A 20911-nucleotide genomic window follows, 5' to 3' on the forward strand; every position below is an offset into this window, starting at 1 on the left:
CCCGGCGGGGTCACAACATCCGAACCCTGGATCGCCTCGGCGCAGAGGGAGAATAAGAAGGGAAGAGACAAAGACTTAAGACTTTTGCCTTCCATCACAGTGAGGAGGTGCCTGGTGAACTCACTGTGGTGGATGTTAATTTGTGTTCATTGTGTGTTTTTGTCATGTTTTACTGTATGTAGGACTGCAAGGCAACACAATTTTGTTCAGACCGCAAGGACTGAATGACAATAAAGGCTACTTCGCTTTACTTTACTTTACTTTACTTGGGTAAAGACACAGCATGGCATGTATCCAGGTTTGCTGATGACACAAAAGTGGGTGGCATTGTAAATAGTCCCAAAGGAGCATAAATTTACAATGAGACGTTGACAGATTAAATGTTCAAGCAATCACTGGAAGATGGATTTCAGCACAGGAAAGTGCAAATTAATCTACTTTGGCTAAACAAGTGGAGAGACTGTATCAAATGGTTTTACACTGTGGAAGTTCTTCAAAGAAAGTTTGAGTGTGCGCAAAACAATTATGAAAAGCGGTGATCCAAAATAAATAAATAATCCACTACATTTTTGGAATGTTATTTCTCCAGAGGACCAGAGATATGTTTAAGTTTTGCCTTCCATCACAGTGAGGAGGACTCACTGTGATGGATGTTTATGTGAATTGAATTGTGTTGGTGTGTGTCTTGGTTCTTTTTTTGTATGGCTGCAGAAACCAAATTTCGTTTGAACCTCATGTGAGGTTCAAATGACAAATAAAAGGTATTGTATTGTATTGTATTGTATTGTTGCTGCAACTATAGAATATTTCTGGCCAGACTGGCACCGTGGAAAGCATCCTACCATGATGCAGGATGACTTGGTTTAGTATCTTCTCTGGCCAAGAGTTCAAGAAATTGCAAAGTTGTGGATGCAGCCCAGTCCAAGACGATAACCAGCCTACCTACTCCCACCCTCACCCACTTCAAATCCATCTACTCTTCATGTTGCCTCAGGAAAGCAGCCAACATCATCAGGGATTACCTATTCCCCAGTCATACCCTCTTCTCCCCATCCCGTTGGGCAGAAGATACAAAATCTTGAAAGCATGTACCACCAGATTCAGAAACAGCTGTTATAGTATAGTTTGGGAGAAGCCGGTCATACCAAGAGTTTGACGTAGAACAGTGGGAATTTTCAATCCCAAGAAAAAAAGTCTTCAGAGTTAAGTCTTTGATAAGGTCCCGCACGGGAGACTGGTGACTAACATTAGAGCACATGGTATTGGGGGTACGGTGTTGACATGGATAGAAAATTGGTTGGCAGACCGGAAACAAAGAGTAGGAGTGAACGGGTCCTTTTCAGAATGGCAGGCAATGGCGAGTGGAGTGCCGCAAGGCTCGGTGTTGGGGCCGCAACTGTTTACCATATATATTAATGATTTGGAAGAGGGAATTAGGAGCAACACTAGCAGGTTTGCGGATGACCAAAGCTGTGTGGCAGTGTGAACTGTGAAGAGGTTGTTAGGAGGTTGCAGGGTGGCCTGGACAGGTTGAGTGAGTTGGCAGATGCGTGGCAGATGCAGTATAGTATAGATAAATGTGAGGTTATCCACTTTGGCGGCAAAAACAAGGGGGCAGATTATTATCTCAATGGGGTTAGGTTAGGTAAGGGGGAGGTACAGCAAGACCTGGGCGTCCTTGTACACCGGTCACTGAAAGTTGGCTTACAGGTACAGTCGGCAGTGAAGAAAGCTAATGGAATGTTGGCCTTCATAACAAGAGGATTTCAGTTGAGGTGTAAAGAGGTTCTTCTGCAGTTGTATCGGGCTCTGCTGAGACCACATCTGGAGTATTGTGTACAGTTTTGGTCTCCTAATTTGAGGAAGGACATCCTTGTGATTGAGGCAGTGCAGCGTAGGTTTACGAGATTGATCCCTGGGATGGCGGGACTGTCATATGAGGAAAGATTGAAAAGACTAGGCTTGTATTCACTGGAGTTTAGAAGGATGAGGGGGATCTTAAAGAAACATATAAAATTATAAAAGGACTGGATAAGCTAGATGCAGGAAAAATGTTCCCAATGTTGGGCGAATCCAGAACCAGGGGCCACAGTCTTAGAATAAAGGGGAGACATTTAAGACTGAGGTGAGAAAAAAAAATTTCACCCAGAGAGTTGTGAATTCATGGAATTCCCTGCCACAGAGGGCAGTGGAGGCCAAATAACTGGGTGGATTTAAGAAAGAGTTAGATAGAGCTCTAGGGGCTAGTGGAGTCAAGGGATATGGGGAAAAGGCAGGCACGGGTTATTGATAGGGGACGATCAGCCATGATCACAATGAATGGCGGTGCTGGCTCGAAGGGCCGAATGGCCTCCTACTGCGCCTATTTTCTATGTTCTATGTTTCTATGTTAAGTCAGTTTAGGCCCACATGTCTCCTAAGTGTAGAAGGCAAGATTTTCTTTAGCATAGTGGCACAGAGGCCTGCAACAATGCAGAAAGCAGGAATCCCACGTTTCGCATCCTGCTTAGAACACATTAGTATAATGACACCAGATTCAGACAGCCAAGCTCGAGAGAAGAGTGGTGCATGAGGTGTTTTGGGACATAGAAACATAGACACATGGAAAATAGGTGCAGGAGGAGGCCATTTGGCCCTTTGAACCAGCACTGCCATTAATTGTGATCATAGAAACATAGAAACATAGAAACATAGATAATAGGTGCAGGAGTAGGCCATTCGGCCATTCGAGCCTGCACCGCCATTCAATATGATCATGGCTGATCATCCAACTCAGTATCCTGTACCTGCCTTCTCTCCATACCCCTTGATCCCTTTAGCCACAAGGGCCACATCTAACTCCCTCTTAAATATAGCCAATGAACTGGCCTCAACTACCTTCTGTGGCAGAGAATTCCAGAGATTCACCACTCTCTGTGTGAAAAATGTTTTTCTCATCTCAGTCCTAAAAGATTTCCCCCTTATCCTTAAACTGTGACCCCTTGTTCTGTACTTCCCCAACATCGGGAACAATCTTCCTGCATCTAGCCCGTCCAACCCCTTAAGAATTTTGTAAGTTTCTATAAGATCCCCCCTCAATCTTCTAAATTTGAGTACAAGCCGAGTCTATCCAGTCTTTCTTCATATGAAAGTCCTGACATCCCAGGAATCAGTCTGGTGAACCTTCTCTGTACTCCCTCTATGGCAAGAATGTCTTTCCTCAGATTAGGAGACCAAAACTGTACGCATGGCTGATCATCCACAATCAGTAACCCGTGCCTGCCTTCTCCCCATATCCCTTGATTCCGCTAACCGCTAGAGCTCTATCTAACTGTCTTTTAAATTCATCCAGTGAATTGGCCTCGACTGCCTTCTGTGGCAGAGAATTCCACAAATTCACAACTCTCTGTGTGAAAATGTTTTTTCTCATCTCAGTTTTGAATGGCATCCCCATTATTCTTAGACTGTGGCCCCTGGTTCTGGATTCCCCCAACATTGGGAACATTTTTCCTGCATCTAGCTTGTCCAGTCCTTTTATAATTTTATATGTTTCTATAAGATCCCCTCATCCTTCTAAATTCCAGTAAATACAAGCCCAGTCTTTCCAATCTTTCCCCATATGACAGTCCCGCCATCCCTTGGATTAACCTTGTGAACCTACGCTGCACTGCCTCAATAGCAAGGATGTCCTTCCTCAAATTAGGAGACCAAAACTGCACACAATACTCCAGATGTGGTCTCATCAGGGCCCTGTACAACAGTAGAAGGACCTCTTTACTCCTATACTCAAATCCTCTCGTTATGAAGGCCAACATGCCATTAGCTTTATTCACTGCCAGCTGTACCTGCATGTTTACTTTCAGTGACTGGTGCACAGGGCCACCCAGGTCTCATTGCGCTTCTCTTTTTCCTAATCTGACACCATTGAGATAATAATCTGCCTCCTGGTTCTTGCCGCCAAAGTGGATCACCTCATATTTATCTACATTACACTGCTTCTAGTCAATATCGAATCTGGGCCTCTGGCGCTGTAAGACATCAACTCTACCTCTGCGCCACTGTGCGGTTCCCAGAGGTTCCCGGAGGTTTTTGTCAGTCTCCTTACCTGCTTCCACTACCTGCAACCTCCGGCAACCACCTGCAAGCGCCGGGAACCGCACGGAAACCTTGGGTGGGGCGCAAAGTCTCCAGAGGTTTCCGTTCAGGTTTCCTAAGTGGGACAGGGGCATTACTCCAGCATTTTGTGTCTATCTTCGGTTTAAACCAGCATCTGCAGTTCTTTCCTACATATGTTCTGCTCATTAACTGATCCCCAATACGCACCTTTATATTATCCTGGAACCATTTTATATAAATTTATTGCAAATACCGTACTGAGTAACATCTTAAAGTCCTTCTGAAGTGCTAAATGCACCACATCCATCAATTTCCCCTTTTTTCTCTGCTGTTAGTTACAACCTCAAACTTAAATATAGAGGCAAGGAACTCCAGATGCAGGTTTGTACCAAAGATGGACATAAAGTGCTGAAGTAACTTAACGGGTCGGACAGCATCTCTAGAGAAAAAGGATGGGTGATGTGTTGGGTCCCAAACCGAAACAGCACGCATCTGTTTTCTCCAGAGATGCTGACTGACTGGCTGAGTTACTCCAGCATTTTAAGTCTCAAGCATTAAATAGTCTTCAATTATATAAATCAACATTCATTTTGTCCAATTATTTTACAATTTTCTGCCCTGTACCACTTTCTTAATCTTTACAGCACTTTCCCTACTACTGATATCTATCTAACTTTATTTGCTCCCATCTCTCTTAAATAATGCATTTACATTTGCTACCTTCCAAGCTGGGGAAACTGCTTCAGAATCCGTATAAGTTGGGAAAATATAATCCTCACCTCCAGAGCCACGTTAATCAGAATTATGGCATCCAGATCATCAAATTCTTGGGGTTTAAAGGTTTTCAATGCATATTTTTAATTGTAATCTTTCTGCTCCACATTCACCTTAACTATTGTTCACTACACTATTCACAAGGATTTCTGTGTCTTCTTTCGTGAAGGTAGATAAAATATTTGTTTAATTTCGCTGCCATTCCTATGTCCCATATATAATTGCTGCTGCCTCGGTCTGTAAAGGACTTTGAGTAATCCAAGCTTATCTGTTCCTTTTTGCATATCTATTGAAGGTTTTGAGCCGGCAATTTGTGTTTCTTTCTAGAATACTCTTATATTCTACTTTTGTTTCCCGATGTTGGGGAAGTCCAGAACAAGGGGGGAAACATTTTTAACACAGAGAGTGGTGAATTTCTGGAACTCTCTGCCACAGAAGGTAGTTGAGGCCAGTTCATTGGCTATATTTAAGAGGGAGTTAGATGTGGCCCTTGTGGCTAAAGGTATCAGGGAGTTTGGAGAGAAGGCAGGTACAAGATACTGAGTTGGATGATCAGCCATGATCATATTGAATGGCGGTGCAGGCTCGAAGGGCCTATTTTCTACATTTTCTATGTTTCTACAATACAATATACAATATACAATATACAATATTTATTGTCATTTGAGCCTCAGTGAGGCTCAAACGAAATTCCGTTTCCACAGCCATACAAACAAAGACAATTTCCTAGACATACACACAATTTAATTCACACAAACAAAGTCTTTTCTCTCTCCTGTTCTCCATGTCTCTCCCGATGTCGAAGCCCCAGGCGGGCGATGATAAGTCCCACGGCCATTTTAGGCCGTGCCGGGCGATTTACGGCCCCGCTCCCGGTCTAAAAGTCACAATGTTGGAGGCCCCGGCGGGCGCTGTAATGTCCCACGGCCATGAAGCCGCGCGGGGCGATGTACGGCCTCGCTCCGGGTCGTTCCAACCCCGCGACACGGGCTGGAGAAGTCGCATTGCGGGAGCTCCGGGATGCAGTCTCCTCAACCGGACCCGCGAGCTCCCGATACCTCGACAGTCCACCGGACCTGCGGCTGCATTGCTGGAGCCTCCGAGCCCCAGGAGTCGAGTCGTAGCAGCGAGTCACGCTCCGAGGCCGGCCAGCCCCACGATGGTGAGTAGTCCGCAGCTACGCAGCTACGCAGTCTCCCAAGCCCCCGGGTCGTTCAGGTTGGAGGCCGCTCCACGGTGCTAGGCCCCAACGACAACGGGGACCCGACAGGGAAAAGGTCGGGTCTCCCGTACAGGGAAGAGATTTTAAACGGTTTCCCCCTTCCCCCCCCCCCCGCCCCCCACATATACACATTTAAAACCAGTATTAAAAAACACCAACACTACATTTAACTAGACACAAAATTTTTAAAAAATGTTTCTACTATGCATCTGCCCACTCACTCAACCTGTCCAAGTCACCCTGCAACCTCCTAGCATCCTCTTCGCAGTTCACACTGCCACCCAGCTTTGTGTCATCTGCAAATTTGCTAAATTTGCTAATGTTACTTTTAATTCCATCATCTAAATCATTAATATATATTGTAAATAGTTGCAGCCCAGCACCGAGCCTTGCGGTACTCCACTCGCCACTGCCTGCCATTCGGACAGGGACCGGTTTATTCCTACTCTTTGTTTCCTGTCTGCCACCCAATTCTCCATCCATGTCAATACCTGGTAAATGCGTTTGGATCTGTGCCACATAGTCTTATTTGGAGTGCTTTTGATTTCTTTAGAGTTCCAGAATCAATAGTAAATTTAGTGGAAGCATATTTCCAAGATGTCCGAATGCGCAGACATGGCAGAGACTAGAGATGGGCATTATGGCAGGGTGTAATATTTCCCCCATTAGCATTTACAATGGCGATGGAGCTAGTGGTTAGAGCATCACGGCGGGTCATCAGTGGGGAGAGACGGCAGGACAGACAGCGCCTTCCTCGAATCAGGGCCTATATGGATGATATGACCTTGGTGACCACAACAGTAGCTTGTACAAGAAGGTTGTTAGAGAAGTTAAATGATAATCTTAAATGGGCTAGATTGAAGATTAAGCCTCGTAAGTCACGGATTATTTATTTGGTAAGAGGAAAGGTAATAGAGAAAAAATGCTGCATAGATAAAGAAGAAATCCTGTTGATAATGGAGAAACAATTAAAAGTTTGGGTAGATGGTATAACAGGAAGTTGGATGACACTGAACAGGTTTAGAAACTTAGAAAGGGTGGTACCAACAGGTTAGATAGGATAGGGAAGTCAGGGCATCCAGGCAAGTTGAAGTTGTGGTGTTTGCAGTTTGGGCTATTCCCTTAGAGCGTTTGATAAAACTATTCAAAATAGATGCATTTGTTAGTGAGCTAATTTGCTGCAGTTTCCTTTATTTAGTAAATACTCGTAGCATAGGTGGCGAGAGCAGGTATTTAGGGGAAGGTTGGCTCTGGGATGCCAGAACCAACTGTTGAGCCTTCCTGAGGTCTTCTTCTTCTTATCGAGTCCACACGCAAGATTAGAAGTGTTCAGCTAGAGCTGAATACATTTCTCGGCATCTGCGTACAATGGTGTCTGTCTTGTCGCTTCTTGTGCTTCTTGTGCGTGGTGGTGGAAAGATTGGTGGAAACAGGGCCGCGACGTGAACGCTCTTTCCTTGACCCCTTCCTGAGGTGTTGTGGGCCTAACTCAATGAAACACCAATGAAGGGAGGTGCCCACTTGATAACCCCAACGATATACTTCCATCTACAGGATTAGTTTTTTTTTTTAAGCTGTTTTTTTTGCATATAGAGTTGTTTATTGTATGTTGGTGTATTTAGTTAGATGATACTTTGGTTTTGGGCTTGGTTTTCAAAGTTGAGTGCTTATCCTGGAGTTATAGTACAAGCACTTTGTGTTTTATTGTAATGTGTATGTACTCATGTGTATGGCTGGGTAGTATGCAAACAATGTTTTTCACTGTATGTTGTTACATGTATCAATAATAAACCAATATCAATACCAGTTCTAGCCACCACACCTTAGAAAGGATGCAATGGTTTTGATGAAAATGCAGCACATATTCACTAGGGCTTCAAAGATTAGATTATCAGGAGATTTTAAAGTAGATTTCATTCACCAGAACATTCATATTTGGAGGAGATTTGATTGAAAATTTCAAGCTTTCGAAGCAAGTGGATAAAGAAAAACTTTTTTCCACTGGTTAGAGAAACTAGGATAGAGTGAAATAAATTTTAAAACAAGAGTAAGGCCATTTTTATTCACACAACCATTAATAGAGATATGAAATTCTCTTCGACAAAAAAGCTGATATATAGAAGATACAGTAGATGAAGTTGGAGGAGGTGCAAGTGAACCTCTACCTCATCTGAAAAGACTGTTGGGTCCTTGGACGGAGTGGAGGGAGGAGATATAGGGACAGATGTTGCATCTCCTGCGGTTAAACACTTTAACTCCCTCTCCCATTCCTATACTGACCTTTCTGTCCTGGGCCTCCTCCAGTGTCAGAGTGAGACCCAATGCAAATTGGAGGAACAGCACCTCATATTTTGCTTGGGCAGCTTACAACCCTTGTACATCAGTCTATGAAAGTAGGCATGCAGGTACAGCAGGCAGTGAAGAAAGCAAATGGCATGTTGGCCTTTATAACAAGAGGAATTGAATATTGGAGCTTGTAGTTTAGAAGGATCAGAGGGGATCTCATTGAAACATATAAGATTGTTAAGGGTTAGGACACGCTAGAGGCAGGAAACATGTTCCTGATGTTGGGGGAGTCCAGAACCAGCAGCTACAGTTTTAGAATAAGGAGTAAGCCACTTAGAACGGAGACGAGGAAACACTTTTTCTCACAGAGAGTGGTGAGTCTGTGGAATTCTCTGCCTCAGAGGGCGGTGGAGGCAAGTTCTCTGGATGCTTTCAAGAGAGAGCTAGATAGGGCTCTTAAAAATAGCAGAGTCAGGGGATATGGGGAGAAGGCAGGAACGGGGTACTGATTGGGGATGATCAGCCATGATCACATTGAATGGCGGTGCTGGCTCAAAGGGCCGAATGGCCTACTCCTGCACCTATTGTCTAATATCTATTGTCTATAACCCAGTGGTATGAATATTGACTTCTCTAACTTCAAGTAACCCTTGCTTTTGCTTTCTCTCTGTTCCTTCCCCATCCTAGTTCTCCGACTAGTTTCAACGCCCTACTGATTAAAGTTAACTGATTGTATGCCTCGTTGTCAACTTCCCCTCAGCTAACAATGGTCCATTTTACATTTTCCTTGGTCATCATCCCCTTTGATCTCTTGTTTTCACACCTTATCCTTGCATATCTCTATGTCTCCCTCTCCCCGACTCTCACTGAAGGAGGGTCTTGTCACGAAACATCACCAATTCCTTCTCTCAAGTGATGCTGCCTGTCCCACTGAGTCACTCCAGCCTTTTGTGTCTATCTTCAGTGTAAACCAGCATCTGCAGTTCCTTCCTACACATGATGTGATTGAGTGTTGGATATGGGTGCTATTGGTGAAGATGTGTAGGAAGGAACTGCAGATGCTGGTTTAAACCGAAGACAGAAACAAAAAGCTGGAGAAGGACAAAAAGTCAAGAAGATGTCTGCAGAAAGGTCTCGACCTGAAACATCACCTATTCCTTTTCTCCAGAGATGCTGTCTGACCCATGGCGTTACTCCAGCCTTTTGTGTCTATCTATTGGTGAAGGTGGCTGGTTAGTTAATATCATGGGAATGCAGGTTTGAGCAGCACTTGACACAAGTGATGCATTTGGTCAGACGTAACAATAGAAAGTGAAGCCATCAATCTTAATCAATTGTGCTAACTCATTACATTCCTTATTGGCTTCTATCTAGGGATTGATTTCCAAAGCTACCAATATAACATTGTGAATATAGGATTTCCTTTCTCCTTTCTATCTTCATCACATCCAGTGCCACTACTGATAATTTTGAGCAGGCTGCTCCCTCATTGTGGGCTCATACAGAGCACTCCTGCCCATAATCTCAGCATCACCACAATGTACCTGTCCATTGAATTATGCAGCCAGCTTTGAACAGTGCAGCTTGGCATAGAAAGGTTCCATCAAGTAGCAATGTTGACCTTTCTGCTGATGCATGCAGCCAGCACAATTGATAACAGCATAAAGTTATGGCCATTTCTCACGGTGCGACCTGACGCAAGATGTCACCCGAGTGAAGTGGTCGTGGTCCAGCACGAGTTCCGCACGATATAACGGGGGGTAGATAAAGAGTTCCCACGGTACTCGGCAATTCTGTAATTTGTGCGAGTGACTTGTCCGTCTCCCGATCTTTCCCGTTAATCGTGAATGAACATCGTGGACTGTAGTGTAGTTAATCACGTGGCACAAACGATGTCACTTTTTTTCACACACTATATAAATATCCTCTGTTCGTAGAATTGGCTCATTTGCAGACATGCCTATACAAAGTTGGTTCGAGTACAGGCTGGTTGTTATTTTCATTGACGCGCTGTATGCATTAGCGCAACATGTGCATCAAAAACGCTTGCGTGAAGGCAGAAGGGTGAGATTAATTAAAAAGAGAATTAAGAGGAAGTCTCACTGGGTTAAGCCCATGTTTCAACGGATACCTCAATTTGGACAATATGAGCAACTGCTTAATGGGCCGGATAATCTATTTTAGTTGTGCTGTTAGAGGGATAGATATTTGGAGATCTCCCCTGCCTTGCCTTGAAAATATCATGAGGGTTTTACATCTAGACGTAGGACACAGAGTGCTGGAGTAACTCAGCGGGTCAGACAGCCTCTCTGAAGAACATGGATAGGTGACGTTTCACAGAGTGCTGGAGTAACTCAACGGGTCAGACAGCATCTCTGGAGATAAACACAAAGGGCTGGAGTGACTTAGTGGGCCAGGCATTATCTCTGGAGGACTGATTTTGATATTCATGTGAGCAGGTCAAGAGGGTGTCAGTTTAATGTCTTCTCTGAGACATAGTCCTCTGCATACATAATGCCCCCGAGTCAGCAACTGGAATGTCCTTCTAGATTGCTGCTGTCGTTCTTGAGTCCGACATTTCATTCTGATTTGGAGACACAGTGAAACAGCTGTCCTTCAGTTATTTGTCAGCAATACACAGAGTAATTAGTGGAAACAAGGACGTACAGATACTGATGATACACAACATGACACGATGTGCCAGGGTAACTCAGTGGGTCGGGCAGCATCTTCTGTTTACCCTATCAAGCGGCCAGAGGAGGTAGTTGAGGCAGGGACTATCACAACGTTTAAGAAACAGTTAGACAGGTACATGGATAGGACAGGTTTGGAGGGATATGGACCAAACACAGGCAGGTTGGACTACCAGTCACCATCTGGTGTGGACATGGATGCTTTCACTCCTTGTCAGTCTCAACCGAACACTCAAGTTAACACGTGTATGAAGGAACTGCAGATGCTGGTTTATACCAAGATTGACACAAAGTGCTGGAGTAATTCAGTGGGTCAGGCAGCATCTCTGTTGAAAAAGAATAGGTGATGCTTAGGTCGGAACCCTTCTTCAGACTCAATCTTCAGAGTCGGTTCCGCCCAGAAATGTTGCCTATTAATTTTTCTCCAGAGATGCTGTCTGACCCGCTGAGTTACTCCAGCACTCTGTGAAATTTCACCTATGCATGTTCTCCACAGATGCTGCCTGACCCACTGAGTTACTCCAGCACTCTGTGTAACGTCACCTATCTATGTTCTCCAACGATGCTGCCTGACCCGCTGAGTTATTCCAGCACTCTGTGTGTCCTTTCAGGATTACATGAGTTATTTTTGGAAGCCATTGCAGAGGATGTCTCCGTTTTGCCCCCACTTCCCACCCAACCCCCTCCATTATTTTAATCCACCCTCCTCTGTCTGTGCTCACATCCATTTACTTGCACGTTGTGTTTTCAGTCTGTGTTGCTTACCGTTCGCAGGAGTTCCCACAGTACCCGCAAGAGTCATTACGGATATCGCACTGGCATCTGCGTTCATACAATGTTGCAACGCTGCTCAAGTCATTCTTGGAGAAATTCAAAAATGTTTGAATTTTCTCCCGACCTTACAAAGTTACACGACTACCTGCCGTTAGCGCCACGGAGGTCCTCGGTGGTCCACGAATGCCGTACTGCTATCGCAGAAGGTTCCCACGATGTTAAACTCTTGTTAAGTCTTGCTTCAGGTCGCACCGTGAGAAAGCCCTTTAACTGTACATTACAGAATTGGAATCAATGGATCATGGGATGTCTATGATCATTTTATACGTATTTCCCCCCTTTTGATGCTAGCGCAGTTAACGATTCTATCTGAGATTTATTATTTTTTTCCTGTTCAAAGATTAGTGTTAGATTAGAATTATTACTTTGAAAGCAGAAGGAGAGTGATACAGCTGCTTTCTACATATGTTTTTATCGTATCCCAATTTTTAGGTAACACTTTCATATGAACATTAAAATAGAAACTGCTAATAGTATGATCCATAATTGGAATTCTTACATGAATATTTGTCTACCGCTAACACTATGTATAATGCAATGTTACATAGCCTAGATTTCTATTTTTTACTCTCTAATGCATAATTTCTTCCTTCCCTTGTCTTCCTTCCTTTTGCCTTCCAAGTCACAGTCACACTCTTAGAAAATGTTCCTAAACCCTTCCAACCAGTCCTGAGCTCATATAGTAGGTAAAGTTATTCATCACTCGCCTACCCATTATACCTTCATCCGATTAATTCCATCCTTCTGTACTTTCCCCAAAGCCCTGATAATGTTTAGTTTAGTTTAGTTTAGTTTAGAGATACAGCGCGGAAGCAGGCCCTTCAGCCCACCGAGTCCGCGCTGACCAGTGATCCCCGCACATTAACACTACCCTACACACACTAGAGACAATTTACATTTATACCAAGCCAATTAACCTACAAACCTCTACGTCTGTAGTGTGGGAGGAAACCGCAGAAAACCCACCCAGACACAGGGAGAATGTACAAACTCCATACAGACAGCACCCATAGTCGGGATCGAACTCGGGTCCCTTGCACTGAAAGCGCTGTAAGGCAGCAAATCTACTGCTATGCACCGTGCAGCCACCATGTCTCATGCTCTCTCCTGCATGTATTAGACTCTCATAGTTCTATTTCCTAACTGACTTTGTTCCTGCCTTCAATTTGGCACTACAACTATTTCTGTCAAGTTGAAATATCCATTCAAGTCAAACCAAGTTGGGTCGAATTTATTGTGATGTGCAGAGGTACAGTAAGATCAGAAATTCAGTGATAAACAAGTACAATGACAACTTCACAGACGACAAACAAATACATAAATGACACTTTAAATTCTACACAACTACGAAAAGAAAAAAATATTGTGCAATAAGCAAAACATTAGTGCAAAACATATTTACCAAGAGGTGTATAGTATAGAGTTCCACTGTTGAGGGAGGATTAGGGTAATGCAGATCAGTTCAAGAACTTGATGGTTGTAGGAAGGTAGCTGTTCCTGAATCTGGTGGTGTAGTTTCTCAGACCTCTGTAATGCCCCTGTCCCACTTAGGAAACCTGAACGGAAACCTCTGGAGACTTTGCGCCCCAACCCAAGGTTTCTGTGCGGTTCCCAGAGGTTGCAGGTGGTTGCCGGAGGTTGCAGGTAGTGGAAGCAGGTAGGGAGACTGACAAAAACCTCTGGGAACTGCACGGAAACCTTGGGTGGGGCGCAAAGTCTCCAGAGGTTTCCGTTCAGGTTTCCTAAGTGGGACAGGGGCATAAATCCTGCCCAACCGTAGCAGTGAGAAGATGGCAATGGCCTGGATGGGAGGGATCCTTGATGATAGTTGCAGCCTTCTTGATGCAACGATTCAGCATACAATTCAAATTAAAACTCCCAATGTGCACAAAGTCACAAATCTGTGTTGGCAGCTGCCAATTACCCTGCGCCTTTGAAAGACAGTGAATGTTGAGAGGATAATTAATAAAGCGGATAGGATCCTGAGATTCTTCAGCAATGAGGTTTGGTTAAATCCGTACGAAACACTAATTAGGCCGCAGAGCCATTATAAGAAGCATGTCATTTAGGATTGAAATGAGAAGAAATGTATTCACCCAAAGGGGGGCGGATATGTAGATTCCAGAAGAATTTGAAGGCTCAATTATGAATGCATTCAAAGCTGACAATAATAGATTTCCTAGATATTAAAGGAATTAAGTGATCACAGCAAAGACTTGGAAAATGCATTTGAGTAGAATATTGACCACAACTTTGTTGAATAGTGGATCAGGCTTACCCCCTCTCCATTTTTAATGTTATTATGGGCTACAGCAAAATTGGAATATTACCTGTAATTTTTGTCACTATAATTCAGGAAGGGTGTTAGATTCTTCTCTGAATCTGAGAATGAATTTCATAGAGCTGTGAACCTGACTAATTGAGATAGTATAATTAAAAGGAAGCTTTTCCAGGTAGTGGACCAATGGCATAGGTTAACATTTTAAATCAAAACATGCAAGAGTAATGGGAGGATTTTGTTTTCTGCAGTAAGTGGTTTGGTTTGAATTTCACAGTCTACCAAAGGTCCTGGAAACAAAGTCAATCAGAGATATCAGCAGGGAATTGTACCAGTTTACATAGAAAAATAACTTGCCGAGCCTTGGGTAAGAAACGGGGGAATGGGATTGATAGGATTACTCTTCGAGAAACAAGCCTACACTCAATGGGCTGAATGGCCACATTCTACTATATAAAAATCTTTGGGCTTCGTGATTCTTTTTTCCCTCCTGCAATTCCACAAGACATGAAGGGCGGTCATGGTGGCACAGTGGTAGAGTTGCTGCCTTATAGCGAATGCAGCGCTGGAGACCCAGGTTCGATCCCAACTACGGGTGCTGTCTGTACGGAGTCTGCATGTTCTCCCCGTGACTTACGTGGACTTTCTCCAAGATCCTCGGTTTCCTCCCACACTCCAAAGACGTACAAGTTTGTAGGTTAATTGGCTTGGCAAATGCAAAAATTGTTCCTGGTGGGTGTAGTATACTGTTAATGTGCGGGGATCGCTGGTCGGCATGGACCCGGTGGGCCGAAAGGCCTGTTTCCGCGCTATATCTCTAAGCTAAACATACAACTGTCTACGAAAAAAAAGCAGTCTGACAGCACAATGGTCCAGCAGTAGAGTTGCTGCCGTACTGCTGCACCCGCTGAGTTTCTCCAGCATTTCTGTGTACCTTCGATTTTCCAGCATCTGCAGTTACTCCTTAAACACTGCTACCTTACAGCGCCAGATACCCAGGTTTGATCCTGACTACGGATGCTGTCTGTATGGAGTTTTTACATTCCCCCCTTGAATTGGTCCTGGTGTGCGTAGGATAGTGTTAATGTGCAGCTCAGACTCGGTGGGCCGAAGGGCCTGTTTCCATGTTGTATCTCTAAACTAAACTAAATTAAAATAAAATAAAATAAAGTAAACCCTCATTGGAAAATAGCCATTGCAATAGAGAAAGGCTGATCACACAGTGAGGTGCAAATTCTCAGGAAGCGAGTTGCTACAATAAACACGCGATGGAAACAGAACACAAAGAGACTGAGGGAATAAAAACAGGGCATGGCAGAGAGATCATTTAAAATGTCAGGAACCAAAGAGATGACTACAAGACATTAGCATGAGAGACAGTCGCAAAATTATCTGACAAGGAATGATGATTAAAAAGGTTTTACCAAAAAACACTCAGAGAGAAAAAGCTATTGAAAAGACAGATCATTTACAAGTGAATGTGAAGTGGCACATCAAAGATATAAAGATAGAGATCAGCAAAAGAATGTCTATGTGCAATACCCACCAGCTTGAAAATGTATAACACCATTGAATATCCATTATTGTATATAATGGGCTTGGATTCTCATTGTGTGATCAGTGCAGAAACAGAACCTTCAATAAAATACCGACAATCAACCACCCATTTATGTTAATGCTACGTTAATCCTACTTTTAATTTTGTCCCATATTCTCACCAATTCCCCATAGGTTCAACCACCACCCACACTCTAAGGGCAGATTATAGTAGCTAATTAATCTACCAATTTGCACTTCTTTGAGATGTGGGAAGTAACCGGAGTACCTGGAGGAAACCCACGTAGTCACATTGAGAACTCCACGCAGACATCACCCAAGGTAAGGATTGGACCCAAGGCTCTAATGCTGTAATGCGGTGGATTTACTAGTTGCACCACTGTGTTTCCCATGCTGTCAACATTATGCATATCTCTCCCTCTCAGAAACATAACAAGACAAATTATAAACCTATTATTATCTGGAAAGTGTTTGTGTCTTCATTTAGCACCTTTCATGTCCATCTATTTACAAACAACTAATTTCAGAAAGTTAAGGGTCTTTCCCACTTAGGTGATTTTTTAGGCGACTACAAGCATGGTTGCCGGGGTGTCACCCGTATGGTCATGAGCAGTCTCCTCAGTCGCCCAAAGAGTCGTAGCGTTTTTCTGGTAGCCGCTGGATTTTGAAATGTTCAAAACGTTTCGCCAACAATCGGCGACAGTTGGCTTGATGCCAATGAGCGTTGCTTGAATTCTCCTGACGTAGGTGCTGTCGTAGGTTGTCGCCAGATGACGTATGTTGTCGCTGGTGCTGACCAGTGAATTCCATTGGCGACTACCTACGTCAACCGGTGACTGAATTGTCTTAAGTTGTCATCAGTTGTCGCCAACAGGGTCGTAGCTTGTCGCGGGTGGACGTGGGTTGTCATAGGTGTGATCATAGGTGGACGTCCTAATGGGTCGCCGGTTGTCGGTAGCTTGCCGTAGCTTGACGTCTACTAGGTGGTAGGTTGTTGTAGACATTGTCGTAGACATTGTCGTAAGGGGGGAGGAGGCCAGTCGCCGTTTTTTTGGCCACCTGCTACGACTCTGACAGTCGCCGGCAGTCACTGAAAAAATTGCCTAAGTGGGACAGGCCCATTACAATGTAGCAATAGTTCGAAGTTTGTACAGAAACTCGAGACGTGCTGCGATTGTGAAATGCACCCTATAAATGTAAGTCATGGCAACCTTTGTGAAAGAACAAGGGGACAGATGGAAACATTGAAGCCGAGTTGCAGTCTGATTGTTAAAAGAAGTAAAAAAAACAAGATACATGTAAAACAAGAATGTGGCTGCATATTTAACCACAATATTTGCACTTACTTTGGGTCCTTCGCCACCAAACCCTGTTAGTCTGTCTGAATTCAAATAATGGCATATATTTCAAGCTGATACATTGGGAATTTTAGGAGACACGATGAAATGGAGATGGTGAAATCTTGCATATAAAACACAAAATGCTGGAGTAACTCAGCTGGGCAGGCAACATTTCTGGAGGGTCTTTTGAAGGGTCTCGATTCAAAACGTCACCCATTCCTTCTCTCCAGAGATGCTGCCTGTCCCACTGAGTTACTCCAGCATTTTATGTCAATCTTCAGTTTAAACCAGCATCTGCAGCTCTTTCCTACATGTTACAGATGGATGCAGGTGAGGGGGGTGGTTTGAATGGCTGATTAGTTTTAGGAGTTTGGATAATGGAGCCTGTCGATTGATATGTACTGTAGGTTCTTAAACAGTGAGGACACTTGAACTGGTAGCCGGAATAATGAAAAGAAAACTGCATTGAAAAGAGCGAAAGTAAAAGAAGTTGTGATAACCTTTCCTATAAGTTGTAGCAGGACCAGAATTCTATGTGACCATGTACTGCTCCATCCAAGGTGCTGCTAAATGTGTGCTCAAATACATGAATATTAACACTGATATTAAGCAATAGAAATAGTACATACGTTACACTAATAATTGCATTAAATATAAGGATTGTGTATATAAGATCAACAAGGATGGAGTTTAGAAAGATGAGGAGGGACCTCATTGAAACATACTGCATAATGAAAGGCCTGGAAAAAGCAGATATGGAGAGGATGTCTTCACCAGTGGGAGTGTCTAGAACCACAGCATCAGAATAAAAGGACATACCTTTAGAAAGGAGATGAGGAGGAGTTTCTTTAGTCAGAGGGTGGTATCTGTGGAATTCATTGCCACCGATGTTTGTGGAGACCAAATCTTTGGGTATTTTTAAGGCGGAGATTGACAGATTCGTGATTAGCATGGCACTTAAGAGTTATGGGGGAAAAAGGCAGGAGAATGGGGTTAAGAGGGAAAAAAATTCAGCTATTATTGAATGGCAGAGTAAACTCGATTGGCTGAATAGCCTAATTCTTCTCCTATGACTTATGGACTTACGATACGATACGATAGAACTTTATTTATTCCAGGAGGGAAATTAATTTGCCAACAATCATAAAACACAAGACACGTGAAACATGAAATTAAAGTGACAAGTGGAAAGGCTTTGGGGATGTGAAAAGATTGAGGAGGTGGGAGAGTCAGTCTCAGTGTACCCTACGAAAGAAGGGGGAGGAGTTGTAAAGTTTGATAGTCACAGGGACAAAGGGTCTCCTATGGCATTCTGTCCTGCATCTTGGTGGAACCAGTCTGGTGCTGAAGGTACTCCTCCGGTTGACCAGTGTGTCATGGAGAGGGTGAGCTGTATTGTCCAGGATGCTCCACAGTTTGAGGAGCATCCTCCCCTGCAAGACCACTTCCCATGAATCCAACTCCACCCCCAGTACGGGGCCAGCATTCCTGATGAGTTTGTTGATCCTATTGGCGTCCGCAGCCTTCCCCTTGCTGCCCCAGCACACGGCCGCATAGAAGATGGCTGGATACCACCGATTGGTAGAACATCTGCAGCATCTCACTGCAGATGTTGAAGGAGCGGAGCCTTCTCAAAAAGTACAGCTGGCTCTGTCCCTTCTTGTACAGGGCCTCAGCGTCCCTGGACCAGTCCAGTTTACTGTCCAGATACACTCCCAGATATTTGTACTCCCTGGTAAACTGCCCATTCACACCATTGATGGAGACAGGGGACAGGGGTCTTCCTCTCCTCCTAAAGTCCACCACGGACTCCTTATTCTTGTCAGTGTTGAGCTGCAGGTAATTCAGCCCACACCACTCAACAAAGTCGTTGACTACACCTGTGTTTTTAGCTTCCCTCCCCTCATTGATGCAGCCCACAATTGCAGAGTCATCTGAAAACTTCTGCAGGTGGCAGGACGTGGAGTAATAGCTGAAGTCCGAGGTGTAGATGGTAAACAGGAGGGAGAGAGGACCGTCCCCTGTGGGGCCCCTGTGTTGCTCGCCACTATATCCAAGACATAGTTCTGCAGCCTGACATATTGTGGTCGTACAGTCAGGTAGTTGGTGGACAGGTGGTCAGTCAGGTAGTACAGTCAGGCAGTTAGTTGATCCAGGACAGCAATGGAGCATCCACCTGCATCTTCATCAGTTTGCTCCCTAGCAGTGCAGGCCGGGTCATTATAAGTACTAAAGAATTAAAAAAACATGACTCTCACAATCCTTCCCGGCTTATCCAGGTGAGCATAGAAACAATGGGGCAGGTGGATGATGGCGTCCTCAACCCCATCTTTGTTTGGTAAGCAAACTGCAGGGGGTCAAGGTAGAGTTTAACCAGGGGTTGCAGGTTAGTGAGCACCAGCCTCTCCAGGGACTTCATGATGTGTGAGGTCAGCCTCACCGGTCTGTAGTCATTGGAGGAGCTGAGGCGCGTCCTCTTTGGTACAGAACCAGGCAGGATGTCTTCCACATCACAGGAACCCTCTCCAGGCTCAGGCTCAGGTTCAAGATATGCTGTAGTACTTCACACAACTGGCTGACACACATATGGAACTTATTAATGCTTCCTTATCAAAAATTCCAAAATTTGAACTAGTATGATGTATAAAGTAAATGAAATCAGCAATCATTGCTGTCACAGAATGTGCACTGGCCTTGTTTATTCAGATTATCTTCCTCATTTTGTGTTGGTTTTCATATAACTCAGTCTGGTAACTGGGTGGCGTTGGGATCAATATTGATATGGAAGCAGTTGTGAAGTTGTAGGACTAATAATACAGACCCTTACATGCTGATGATAGATAGCACTGCTTAGATTCACTGCAACTGGAAATGACAGAGCTGTAGTCTAAGACCGGTTTAAGGAAATTATTCAAATCTGTCAACCCCTCACTCTTAAAATTCACCTTCTTGTTTCCAATAATGTTGCCCCATGCCCTGCCTGTGCTCCATGACCTGCCTGTGCTCCATGCCCTGCCTGTGCTCAATGCCCTCCTCCAGCTCCACTACTGTCCAAGCTCTGTGCACTCCTTTAATTCTGGCCTTTTACATGTCCCACCACTGTTAGTTATGCTAAACCTCTGAGTTCTGTAATTCCTTCCCTAAAACTTTATCTTCTCCTCTCACTTTTCCATTAAAATAATCCATAAACCATGTTACCTTGTAGCAAACTCCTGTATTTATTTGAATTCAAAGGTGCCATATACATGCAGACTGTACCTCATAATAACCCATCAAGTTCCTCAGCGGGTCAGAAAAGGGGTGCTATCTGTTACTAGTGAGGTTCTCTCACTATGTGATGAGAAAGCAGAAAGCCAAATATTAGACAAGGGTAAGGAGGAGTGAAGGTTTCACAACATGGAGACCACCTGTGCGAGCAGTGAAAGACAGAAGTGCTTTATTTTAATTTAGCAATGGCTTCCACTTTATTCCCCATTCCAAATGGTTGCCATGCAACTGAACTATCGTTCCAATGCTCCAAACATATTGAAAAACAGGCAACTCATGTAAACAACATTCAGGGGTCTAATGAGCCTGATGAACAGCTTGTGTGCTGGCTCTCAGCTCTCTTTGTATCTTGCACCCAAAATGAAGCATCTTGTTGGCATAAGCAACAGGAACCATTGATGCTTCAGCTTGTCAGACCACCAGCGTGGTATTATTGGCCCGAATGTGTGGAAATATTTTTTTTCATCATCTAAAAGAAGAGATTAACATTTTCAATTAAATAAATCACAATTTAAATGGCAATAAGGGAGGGAATTGAAATATTGGCTCCTGTTTGTGTGACTTA

This window comes from Amblyraja radiata, chromosome 4, assembly GCF_010909765.2.
Source record: "Amblyraja radiata isolate CabotCenter1 chromosome 4, sAmbRad1.1.pri, whole genome shotgun sequence".
Lineage (NCBI taxonomy): Eukaryota > Metazoa > Chordata > Chondrichthyes > Rajiformes > Rajidae > Amblyraja > Amblyraja radiata.